Below are 12,958 nucleotides of genomic sequence, written 5' to 3'. Positions count from 1 at the left end.
CAGCTTGGCTTATGTGCCAACACAGGACAACCTTGCAGATCTTTTCACAAAGGCATTGTCTCATGAGAAGCTTGAAGCTTTCCGCAAAGCTTTGGGCTTACTCCCCTTTGTGGACTGATCCTGTCCTCAGGGCATGGCACTTCCCTTTACTCATGTGCCAGCTCTCGTTCTCCGCATCACTCCAGGGGGGATTTGTTACCATATACATGTGGTAGTGATGTGTGTGAACACACTAGGACCGCCGGAGCATTTTTTTCCCTCTTTAGGAGGTTTTTTCCCCCGTGCATTGTATATATGCCCATCACTCTAGGGCTATCAATCTTTCTATTGCACACTAAGTAACACACTCTCTATTGTGTGCCTTGAGCTTCCTTCATCTTCTCCAAGCTGTGTGTGTTTCTCTGCAACCCTAATTCCAACAAACCTGACATCCGTCCTCAAAGGTAGCTAGTGAAGAATCCTCGTACCACGGGTGCATAAAGACCAAGTTGTCCTCGAAGCAGAGGGGAGTGCGGTTGATGACCCTAGAGGCAAGCTCCTTGGATGAAGAAATAGCAATAAAAGCACCTCTGCTGAGTAAGATGATATCCTCCACTTTGCCTTCATCCGAACCCGAAAGAGTGTATGGAAGCCTCTCTCGAATGTTGACTTGAGCATAGGAACACCCCACCAAGCGGCCTACAACCCCTCTTTGAGGAAGAACTTCAATATGATCACCGATCTTGCATTGTACATCTTCAGGAATAACCATGGAAAATGTCATAGTACTTGGGAGAGAGCTGATAAAATTGAAATTAAAACCCTTGGTTGTAATCTCTTCCTCACCCCTCAAAACCAGAATTGTGAGGACGCAAGCAGGGCGAGGAAGGGCAGGTTTGGGCGGGTGGGGCTCGCTCAATGAAGGGGGCAGGGTGGGAGGGAAAGGAAGCCTTGGATGGATGGGCTAGGGTTGGCGGGGAAGGGATGGGTTGGGAGGCGGGAAGAGGCTAGCAAGGGCGGGCAGCAGAAGCACACGGGCAGGCGGCAGGGGCAAGCGGGGGCAGTAAGGGCAAGCGGGAGCAGGACAAGGCAAGGTAAGCAGGGTCAGTAGGGGAAGAGGCGGGACAGGAAGGGCAGGTGGGAGCAGAGGCGTGGACAAGCTCGACAGGCGCGATGGCAAGCAGGTCAGCAGGGGCGGCAGCAGCGGGCGGGCGAGAGCAAGAAACGAGTAACAGAGAGGGGACGTGAGCAACAAGGTGACCTGCAGAGGTAACACGCAAGACAAGGGAATACGGAGGCAAGGTAAGGGAAGGTGGGGAGGATGGTGATTAGGGTTTTGAAGGAGAAGGAAGCACGTGGCTAGGGTTTCGACATTGCAGCTCTCTCTCTCTCTCTCTCTCTCTCTCTCTCTCTCTCTCTCTCTCTCTCTCTCTCTCTCTTACACGTGTGCACGCGAGTTGGCACGATGTCCGCATATGTCGCTGGGCTACCAAGGCACACTGGCCACACTCAGTAACATTTGACACATGTCCGAGGGCGGGCAAGGGGGGAGAATCCCTCCCTCCTTTTTATAGAGTATAGATATAGATTGGCCAACTTAACATCTTCACAGCCTATCACAGGGGTAGTCGTGTTTTGATAGATACGTTTAGAAGAACCCCTCCCCTCCCTTCTTCAATGTTAAATACGTTTGAAATGCAGCTTAATTGGGCATGCGCTGTGGTTAACCGCTGCACACGTTAAAAATCTTTCCAAATGCGAAGGGGGACTCTCGATGGACAACTGGCGGGCGTGTGACAGGTTAGCCGGTTACCTAGCAATGGTTCGATACCGTAAGGAGCTGAAGCCTTTTGAGCTCAAAACGAAGTGTGCAGCGCCACCGAGGCGACAGAAAAAAAACAGGTTTGTTAGCTTGTTCTTGATTTTCAATTCCTGCATAACTAGTAGTTGTATAATTTGGTCGTCTAGATTGCTGTTGTTCACCATGCATATGAGCTCGGTAGAAGCAAGTTTTGGATACCTTTGGAACAATTTGAGGGAATCCCTGTAAGTGCAGTGGCCGATGTGTGCATTTTGAAAGTCTATGCTGTGAGAAGAGCCATTGACAAGGAAACCAAATGATGTCATTGAGAATTCGACGAAGGGGGAGCACAGAAGAGCACTAAACAATCTTATGGATGTGTGGTAGGTACTCCTTGGAATGTTATCTCCTCCTCTACAGATTGTAGTTGTGGAGCATGCCTAGCCATTCTTGCCATATCTTGCTTCACTACGACCACCGTCTCTGTTTACACTATCCCTTGGTTTTCTCAAGCTCTCAAATACTCTCGTTAAACAAAAGCACCCAAATGCAACTTAATCACAAGCACACGTTAGAGCAATATACTTCTGCTTCATCCCCAAGTTCGAACATCTTATCGATCGCACTCTTAGGTTTGAGAGTGGGTAATGATTTCAGCATTGAAACTCAGGTACAGCCCATTAGTGTAGGTATGTATGCGGCGACAAATAGCGACAAACACTCTTAAGAGACCAAGATGATAATTGACAGAACACACATAAAACTGGCTGTTGTGCGGGCATTCAGGCAAGGCCTACTGGGGCTCTCATCAAGTTCCCTCAACTACATAATGGATTGCTAGGGTGCAAGTGCAAAGCTTGTTCATGATGCAGTTTGCCAGTGTCAAGGTGTTTAGCCTTTCAATTGAGAGTGTTGCCAAGGACTGTGGATATTGATGGATAATGACTTTGTCATGCTTGGCAGACCATATGCAAAGGAGCACTTTCTATGCATACTTATTTTGAAAGCCTGTAGTAGGCACAATTGAGAAGGGCAAAGGCATACATGCTAAGTGAAACCAATGAGTCACCTAACAAGGCCATAGAAGACACCGCAACAATCTACTAACATAATATGCATGGTGGACACGAGGACCCTTTACACGTGTCATTATCTGCGAGTTGAAGGCTATAAGCCAATAGGGAGAGAAGCACGCGCTAAAGAGGGGGAGCGAAAGAGAGAGAGAGAGAGAGAGAGAGAGAGAGAGAGAGAGAGGCCGCCGAAGGCACCGAAGGCGGCTGGCCGTACTCGTACGGAACTAAAGGGAAAACAACAAACTCAACAGATCATAGACAAGACACACAGTATGGGGCACCCAATCAGTTTTAATCTCTTATTAGCAAGAATCTGGGAAGATCCCCTTGCTAACTGAACGAGGAAGCGCGAGCGAGGGTGAGCGAGCGAAGGCGTCAGCCATCCAAGGCAGAGGGTGATGCGCAAGCGAGGGCGTCAACCATCCAAGGCAGAGGTGGGCGATGCACAATGAAAAAGTATGAGGTGGTGAAGCAGCAGGAGACAGAGGCGAAGATGGAGCAGCTCTTTTTCAAAATGTACCAATGATGGCTACACCAGCAGCCTGCGCTTGTGGTTAGGCGTGGTACCGAATTTCTCCGCACGCCCTCGCGGCTTGAGATCGAGTCCTGGCATTCCACTTTTAAAGGGTGAGGTCCTGACTCCTCAGAAGCCGGAGAATGAGATTCACATAGGAATCTGCGCTGAATTGAATAAACTGATGAAGCTGCCAGTAGGAGGCGAATCATGTGAGATGCAATAAGGGGCTAAGGCAGCCTGAGGTGTCGTGTGAAACAGGGGACTGAAATAAAAAAGAAAAGGAAGGGGGGGATGAAGCAGGAGGCGGAGGCGGGAATTAAGCAGGAGGTAGATGGGGACAAAGCATGAGGCTGAGCGGTGGATGGAGGTGCATGTGGGAGGAGGCGGACTAGGGTGCGGGAGTGTGGGAGGAGGCGGAGGCGGGAATTAAGCAGGAGGTAGATGGGGACAAAGCAAGAGGCTGAGCGGTGGATGGAGGTGCATGTGGGAGGAGGCGGACTAGGGTGCGGGAGTGTGGGAGGAGGGGGGAACAAGCAGCAAGAAGTTTTGTTTTTAAAGCTTTAGTGCCCTGGGAGAGCAATGGGTTCGTGAGGCTCACTTGGTGCTTGGTGTAGGTCGTTGGTTGTGAGAGTCGAGGCGGACTAGGGTGCGGGAGTGTGGGAGGAGGGGGGAACAAGCAGCAAGAAGTTTTGTTTTTAAAGCTTTAGTGCCCTGGGAGAGCAATGGGTTCGTGAGGCTCACTTGGTGCTTGGTGTAGGTCGTTGGTTGTGAGAGTCGACCTCTGAAGGGACTCTTAAAAGCAATAGCCCCTCAATTGGGTGTCCCTGGCGGTAATACTTTATTTCGTTTTTGATGTTTAAAAGTAGGTCTATAGTGGAGCTTCTCACATGGGACGCCAACCACTGCTCAAAAGATGGGATAGTGGCACCCCGATCTCTCTTGTATATACACTTGGCACCAAAAGCCCAAAATCCACTAAAAGCGGTGCTAAAAGCACGTATAATTATCTAATATCAAAGCATTAACATCATCCGCTTTTAACAATCTCGCGTCCAAAAAGCAGTCTCCAGCATAAATCTGCTGATAACTTTCGATAAAGTGTATCCATAGGCGTTGCTTTCATGTGCTTTGCATAACGAGGATCCTGAGAATACTCGCGTAGATGCTGCATAAGATATTGCACTTCCTCTTGCCGCTCCACGTCATAAGCATCGGCAACGTTACCAGATGCTCATGAGCTCCCCTTTCAGGTCACCTGGCCTCCTCACGGCGTTGGTTAGATATCGGAGTGCTTGCCTTTGTGGCAAGCCCCTCCTTCCCGCTTCTCAGTCACAACAAGTGGGCCACAGCCGGGCCAAAACAATAGTCAACGCCCTACGGGGACGCGGAGTCAAACTCACCACCTGCACCCTCAGACACTTCGTCTCTACCACTGCACTACGTGCACACCTGTGCTTGTGAAAGGCGACTACCAGGTTATGTGTTAAGGCAGAGTCCTCTCCCCAAAAAAAATTGTGTGACCGACTATGTCGGTCACCTCCACCTACACGGGGGCAAGCACCCCGAAAGTTAACCATTGTCGTCTCCTCACCTGTTGCTTGTTCATCATGAGCCGATTCTTCTTCCTTGACTTCAACTTTCTCTTCCACAGACTCAATAGTCTTCCTAGGATCACGAGGACTTGTTGCGTCCATGGTGGCTGTAGAAATAAAATAGGATCGGACTCTACTAGAAGAAAAGTCGACAAGGGTGGAGTTCCCCGCTCACATGTGGTGCCCCTAAGGTAGGCGCAACCCTTGCGTACTATTTAGTTACTGATCCTAGAAATAAAATAGGATCGGACTCCCCTAGAACAAAAGTCAATTACATTGCCATACGGCCTACCACATCACAAGAGCTTTACACGATTTCACGCGTGCATGGACTTTGATCCGGCTCATCTCTTTCGCTCTATTACAACACACTATATCATCACTTTGTGACACGTGGCATTATGCGATCAAACTGAAAGAGAGGAGAAAGAGCCGAGGGCTGCACAAGAAGAGTGGACCCAAATTCAAGCCAGAAAGAACGCAAGACATAGTGGAAAACCCGATAAGTTTTGCGGCTCGAATCACGAGTGTATGGACATGGTATCTATATAGCTGACATGGCATGGTTGGACATGAATGTTTTTTTGCCAAATATGAAGCATTGACGTTCGTAAGCTTTTGGGCGCCAATTTTTGATAGCAGTTTCTTTTTAGGCCAAGTGCCTTTAAATATGTGGCATTGGGAGCTCTTTGCAATTCAATGCTTGATTGCAAATATGCAGAGCGACTCTCCAACAGTTGTATCAGTTCATGATCAATTAATAAAGAATTACCTTAGGGACCACCGCATCTAGTGGGGAACTCTGCCTCACTGTATCTTGCCTCCAATTTGCACTTCTCTTTTCAGTGTCAATACTTATTGTTTCAGTTTAGGTCGTGGTGTGTTTGTCTATTTGACCTTGTCTATGACTTGCTGGTTACAACCCAGAGAGCATTGGCAAATCATAAAATAGACGGCTAGTCAAAGGATCTCTCCCTTAGCTCCACCACCTGTGAAAGGCAACGGATAGGATTGCAACAATGCATAGAGTACATTCTCATAAGGTTGAGGGGAGACAGGTTCTAAAGCTAAGACTAAGCGTGTGGTAGGAGGAGCAAAAGGGTGCAGAATATAGGCACAAGTGTAACGGGAGGGCACCATGTGCCAACTAGAAAGAACAGACTGGAATAGACTTTTAGCACTTCAAAACAACTTGAACACACACACACATACACTATATTGGATACATGCCCTGGATATCACACACAGACACACACACACACGTACAAAATATGGAAGCATTTGTTTTTTAACAGAAAAAAGATACAAAAATTGATGGCATGACACCCGAGATCTACTAATCCTTTTAAAATGGCGCAAGCAACTACGTCAATAGCAGAAAAATGATGGACGGGATTGAAGACGAAGTGTGACTCCAAGCAGTACACAATTGAAGCTTTTAATAAGCCGAATGGCTCTTTTTGTAAAAACACCTCCGACATGGAACAGTTTTTTATTTTTTTAGTTTTCAGTGGAAGTCAAATGTACAAACCCTTGAATAAATAAATCCTCAGTATCATTATATCATTTGATAAATGTGTGTAAATCCTAAATAACGGGGTTTTTTTTTATGGATACAAATAGCACAGGAGAGATACTTACACATTCCGAGATAATACACAGTGTACCGTTTGTTTTAAACAATATGCAAGAAAATCGCAAGCAGATTATGTTTTTGTAATAAATAACCAAAAATACAACTTAGCCCAAGTATCTGTAACCTTTCAAATAAAATACCTAATTTTCCTAAGGTTTCAAAAATAAAGCTCTTTTTAAAGAGGAATTATTCAATAAAACTAAGTAACCAATGGAACCATATCCGGTTGGTGGTGCAACTTGCCCAGAGTAAACCAAAGTTGACAGCGTATAGCATTAAAGCACCGCATGCTTACTAAAGTTATAAAAGCAACTTCGCAGAGAATAGAAACGCAAGGCCATAGCAACTCTGTAGCGCGCACACACAATCCCAGCAGGCCTGCAACGCACACACATACACAGTACGAGGAGCCATGGCTATTCATACACATGATCACTAAGGAAAAGCATCCTCTATATCTCTTCACATACACTACCGCAAGCAATAGAGCTTTGGTTGCGCAGAGCGGACACTCACGAACCCACATCAAACACAAGAGAGGCATTACAACTTTGCAGGGGGTTTCACTGATTTGATTTGGAAGGGCACTGGATTGCCAAAACACGCGGCGGTCTGCCTGGTTGCGCAAACAAATCAGGTAAAATATTAAGTTTTTTTTGTTACAAAGTGTATGGCTTAATTACTACACACATACACACGATTGCATGCATAAAGGCTTTGAACAATGCGTCAAACCATGAATTAGTTATGAGGATAAGTAGCTGAGACGGAACAAGCAGCTTTGTAATACGCATTAAAACCCTCTGTATACTATATTCTTTCCATACTAAACATAAAGGATTGGTTTAAAGCAATATAAACAATACACACACAAGCATATGCTACACATAAGAGGAAATACACGAAAAACAACACAGTAACATGAATCCAAGTTACATACAAGCATGTGTATAGTGTACATAGAGCAGTAGTAAACGTAGTACTAATCAGCATACTATAACTGATACCAGTTTCGGTACGATAACGAAGTTGGAGTCGTTTTTTTGTGATAAACGTACTTACAAGAATACAAATGACGACGGCAAATTCGTTTCAGGTACCACGATACATATTGCTTTGATTATATGCATAAGTTTTCTATATATGTTGATATTTCATAAAATAATTTTTAGAAATAGCATTGTGAGATCTTTGGTATAAGAAGTAGCAGAGATAATTGATCAAGATATAGCAATTGAGCTATGAAAACCTCCCGTGAGGGTAAAAGATACAATGAATACTTATTGAGATTTTTTGAAAAAAGAGTAATAATACAAAGGAAATATTGGTGAAATTTTCACAAGTTAGAATGTAAGTACATAGCAACACAAGATAGTAAACGTTTTAATGTTTTTTTCAATAAGCACTTGAATATATATACCATAGTAGTAAACATTTTGAATCATAAAAAGATATATATATATGCTTATAAAGAGGGGCAAAACACGAAACTCTAAACATAAGATACTAACTAAAGAATATTCGTCTAATTATTGTTAATAAACAAGAATACAAGAAGACGGATAAGATGAGCATCATTGGGATGTACTTAAGCTCCAACGAATTCGGAACAAGCTTATGACTGCACATAGTAGGCAAAAACAAATAGCAATTAGGGACCCTATCTCCAAACCATGTAAACCCATAAAGACTTTCAAAGACCGTAATAGACCATACTTACACAGACAAGCCAAATAAAACATAATATATGTTTAGGATTATGGTTGGGATCTAAGATGTGACGGCAATAACAAGCAGTGGAGATTGATTGATATGCATGTCATCCATTTAGTACAAGTTGATTCTAATTAATTATATTTATGATTGGTTGGCAGGTAAAGATCAATGCTCACATCTGGTAAGAGTTCCAAATTAAACTCCTACTTTGTCATGTATCGTAGTATCTTGTAATGAATTTTAAATATCAAGAAATTCTTCTTGGTTTTGTTATTTACACAATATGCTTTTGCAAACAGTATTTAGGTCTCTCAATATATGATTCTGAATGATGGGATTTTAAATTTAAACACACACAAAATTTTCCAAGATATCTTTGGTCGAGTAGCCATGATATACTGAGAATACTTAATACTGGTATGATATATATTCAAATGGTTTGTATAATACTTATATTGTGATTGATTCAGGCTTTTTGGATTCCATATCTCACCATACTTTTTACAAACCAACTTCGGTGCTTGCCAAGAAATTTGATGAAACAAAACCATATGGATGCTTAACTCATAAACGGTTAATCTCTAATTTTTTAGTTGACTTAGAACCCTTCGGAAAACATATAATCATCATAGAACCTAACATAGCTAGACATAAAGTTTTCCAAGAATTTATCAGAAAGGGATTAAATTGCATTCCATTAGTGCCTGTAAACCCTACTTCAATTATAAGAGACCTTGGCAAAGTATGGAAGACTTTATGTATCCTTTAGGATGTGAGGATAGTAAAACTCGTCACAATTATATTCATAATTCAGTTAGCGAGACCTTTTTTCAAAAAAAATCTTTTCACAGACAAAACCAAACTCTATGGTACAAAAGCACAGACTTAATGAATGAAATTCGTTATATTTTATAATATTTATTTATTTGTGGATTAGATAAATCAGCACAAACTCCGGTGGTCATATGTAAAAAACTCATTCAACTAGCAACATGTAGAAGATTAGAAACCCTTGAGTTTCGCCTTCTCTCCTCAATGAGGAAGAAATTTGTCAAGCCATAGGGTTTTATATCCAAGAAATTGGGTTAGAAACACCATAAAAGTATTCACAAAATGGATTTTAGATAGATCATTAATGCACACAATTGTGTTTACTCTTATTACAACTATAATCACCAAATTACTTAAAGGATTAATACAAAGATTATAGAATATACCAAAATCATACATAAAAAGTTACATACTTTTTCTGAGACACAAACCAATGGGCATTGGATGATCAATAATCAATGTGATTTTTTGATTAATTTACCAAAACATATCACAAGCATTCATTCATTTGACGTAACATCATGTTATGAAGCTATTCCTCATAAAGACACACATGGATTACTTGAGGTACTTGACAATATTATTAAACTCGTAAAAACTCTGAAATATCCTGGCTTTTAAGAAATACCACAAGAGACATTATTGGGATCAAAGCCACACACAAGGGAAACCAAATCACATATTTAAACACATATATCCAATTATGTGAGGCAATAGAAAGAGGGTATGTTACGTACACCGCATGAAAAAAAGTGTAGTAGAAGAATCAATAGTCATTACAAATTCATATCTTAGTGTGTCAACGTAACTTGTCTGACGGGAAAAAAAGTGTAGTAGAAGAATGTGTGTCATCGTAACTTGTCAAAAAAGTGTAGTAGAAGAATGTGTGTCATTGTACATTGCTACAAGTTACAATGACACACATTGTAACTTGTCTGACGGGAAAAAAAGTGTAGTAGAAGAATGTGTGTCATCGTAACTTGTCAAAAAAGTGTAGTAGAAGAATGTGTGTCATTGTACATTGCTACAAGTTACAATGACACACATTCTTCTACTACACTTTTTTGACAAGTTACGATGACGCACATTCTTCTACTACACTTTTTTTCCCGTCATACAAGTTACGATGACACACTAAGATATGAATTTGTAATGACTATTGATTCTTCTACTACACTTTTTTTCATGTGGTGTACATAACATACCCTCTTTTTATTGCTTCACATAATTGGATATATGTATTTAAATATGTGATTTGGTTTCCCTTGTGTGTGGCTTTGATCCCAATAATGTCCAAAGGATAGATTGTAAAGGGGTCCTCATGGGACAAGGGTTTTTTGTGGTCAAAATCTTGCGAAATAAAGACTTCTCAATCATGCAAACTTCCTCAATGGAGTTAGCCCTTGCGACTGCAATAGATTCCTCCCGTATCTCCTTGGAAGAGATCCACCGCACTAGCTCTGAAATCTTGTATATGCAGGTCCGCACTTCCTCCGTTAAACACTCCTTGATCGCAATTGGAAAAATGAGTTGCAAGAACTTATGCCAGTCGTGCGATTTCAGTCCTGACAGTTGATCGTCACGGGTGAATGCTGTCTTGAGACATTGCATATATCCTGTTGACATCCTGAACTCTAAAATCACCCTTTTAACTTGTCGCTCTTCGTTTTTTAGCAATACCCATGGCGCTCTTGGAAGTTTTGTTTGGCCAACTGCATTGGTGAAAGGCCACAGCTCTGGCATCTTTCCAACTGACTGCAAATCATCTCGTGAAGCTCGATTGTCTTTCATTCCCATGATTGTCTTGTAGAGGAGCTCTCCCACATTCTTGAATATATGCATTGGATCCAGCAAATGGTTAATTAGTAGATCACCCCAGTACGGCAACGTATGGAGAATGGACAAACGTTTCATTCCTGGAACAAGTTGCCCCTCATGTTGCTCCCATCGGCGACGCCACTCTTGTACATGCATAGGACGACATTCGATGCAACCAAGCTGACCTTCGCACAAGTGATGGCCATCTGGAAGATAACGGTGGTGGCCTTGATAAATTATCTTTCGAAGAGAGGCAGAATAGCGCACATCCAAAGACTGTCCGCAAATTGGACATGCATTGTATCCCGAAGTTGTTAGCCCTGCATATATTAAAGCATGAATCAGGCCAAGGCAAAGTGCTTGCGAATAGCGAGAATTTTGTAAATCAAGAACCATTACTAGAAGCTTCTCCGTAACTTGGCCAATCATGCATAGTACACATAAGAAGTCCATGGATCCTTGCATGATGTTATCTTAGTGGTTCAACCGCATCTGCTATGTCGATCCCATGCCATAACTCCTGGAGCTCGTCAACTAGTGGAGCTAGATAAACATCCATGTTTTTTGCCTTGAACTTACCAGGTACAATCAAGATTAATATCAAATGATCCTTCTTGATGGCAAGCCACGGCGGGAGGTTGTAATTGATAAGGCACACAGGCCAAGTGCTCCATGACGAGCTTCTCAAGCCAAATGGATTGACTCCATCCATTGCCATGTCCAAACGCAAATTGCGTGGTTCACTCTTAAAATGTGGCCAGGTATCTTCAATGTGCCTCCAGGCCTTTGAATCAGCAAGTACCCTAAATGTTGCGTCAGTGGATCTATTTGTAGAATGCCACCGCATCAACTTTGCAATGGAACCACAAAGAAACATGCTTTTTATCCTAGGAATAATAGGGAAATGCCGCAACACTTTAGCTGGCACTATCTTGTCAACTCCATCTTATTTGTAGCGCATTGCTCCGCACTTAGGACACGACAGACAATCTGCGAATTCATTGCAAAAAAGAATGCAATCATTTGGACATGCATGAATCTTGTTGTAGTCCAAGCCAACTGAGGTCAATAGTTGCTTTGCATCTGGCTTGGAGGGGAGCATTTCATTGCTAGCCAGGAGAAGTTGCTCCCGCAACAACCTGTTTAAGCCACATTAAATTAAAAAGCTCTCCAAGCACGTCACCGTTGCAATCGAAAAATCTCTTTTGTAAATTACGTACATAAACAAAGTAGTGACACGTGCATCTGCCCACCCGTACATTGACTGAAGATTCAAAAACGCAAGACAAGTACGAAGCGTCGATATTTTGGCGCCTTCATAAATTGGTTGATGTGCCAACTTCCTCAACATGTCTTCAGGAGATAGGCGCACGGCTTTTGGTGTTGCTTCGTTAGCGTTCTCCTCGCTTGTCTGGAAGAAGGCATCCAGCATCTCCTCCATGCCGTCATCTTCTGTCTGTAAGTCCTTTTCTGCTTCCATCCTTGGCTCTATATTGGTCAGACCTTCACGCATAATCCTTTTTCTCTCTCTCTCAGATGTAGGTGCTATGTAGCGAAAATCAATGCCCGTTCCGTAAGAGTCGTATCGTAGATTTTGTACGGTTTCTTTAGCAAACTCTCCGTACTTGTGCACATGCTCATTACATATCCTATGCTTACGCAGAATTTGATACTTGCAAAGCGTGCACGAGCATGCAATCTTTTCCTCCATGTTAGTTGATGACGTTGCCATCTACAATGATTATGAATATTGTTTTAATATATATACTCCTCACAATGTAAACTACCTCTCATTCTCTAGTCTTGCCCAATCTCCGTACACCTCGGTCCAGAGGTGTACGGAGATCAGGACCACCAGGTCAAAATCTCGTCTTTATTGGTCAAATCCTATATGGGTAGACACATACGTGCACTCCCAGGTGTACATGGCAATGCATGTAGCGGACAAAACCCCTTTGCCTCTTTTAGTTCCATAGTTTCTTCAACATCCAACGG

The 12,958-nt window shown here is 42.8% G+C and overlaps 1 pseudogene; it reads right to left on the bottom strand.

Moving 5' to 3' along the window:
* Positions 1–986: 986 nt before the first annotated feature.
* On the bottom strand, positions 987–12,443 carry LOC147458115 (uncharacterized; annotated as a pseudogene).
* Positions 12,444–12,958: the final 515 nt, after the last annotated feature.

Source organism: Adiantum capillus-veneris, chromosome 5 (assembly GCF_014529385.1).
Source record: "Adiantum capillus-veneris isolate H3 chromosome 5, ASM1452938v2, whole genome shotgun sequence".
NCBI lineage: Eukaryota > Viridiplantae > Streptophyta > Polypodiopsida > Polypodiales > Pteridaceae > Adiantum > Adiantum capillus-veneris.
Note: the sequence above shows the minus strand (reverse complement) of the source record. Positions and strands in the feature narration are given on the sequence as shown.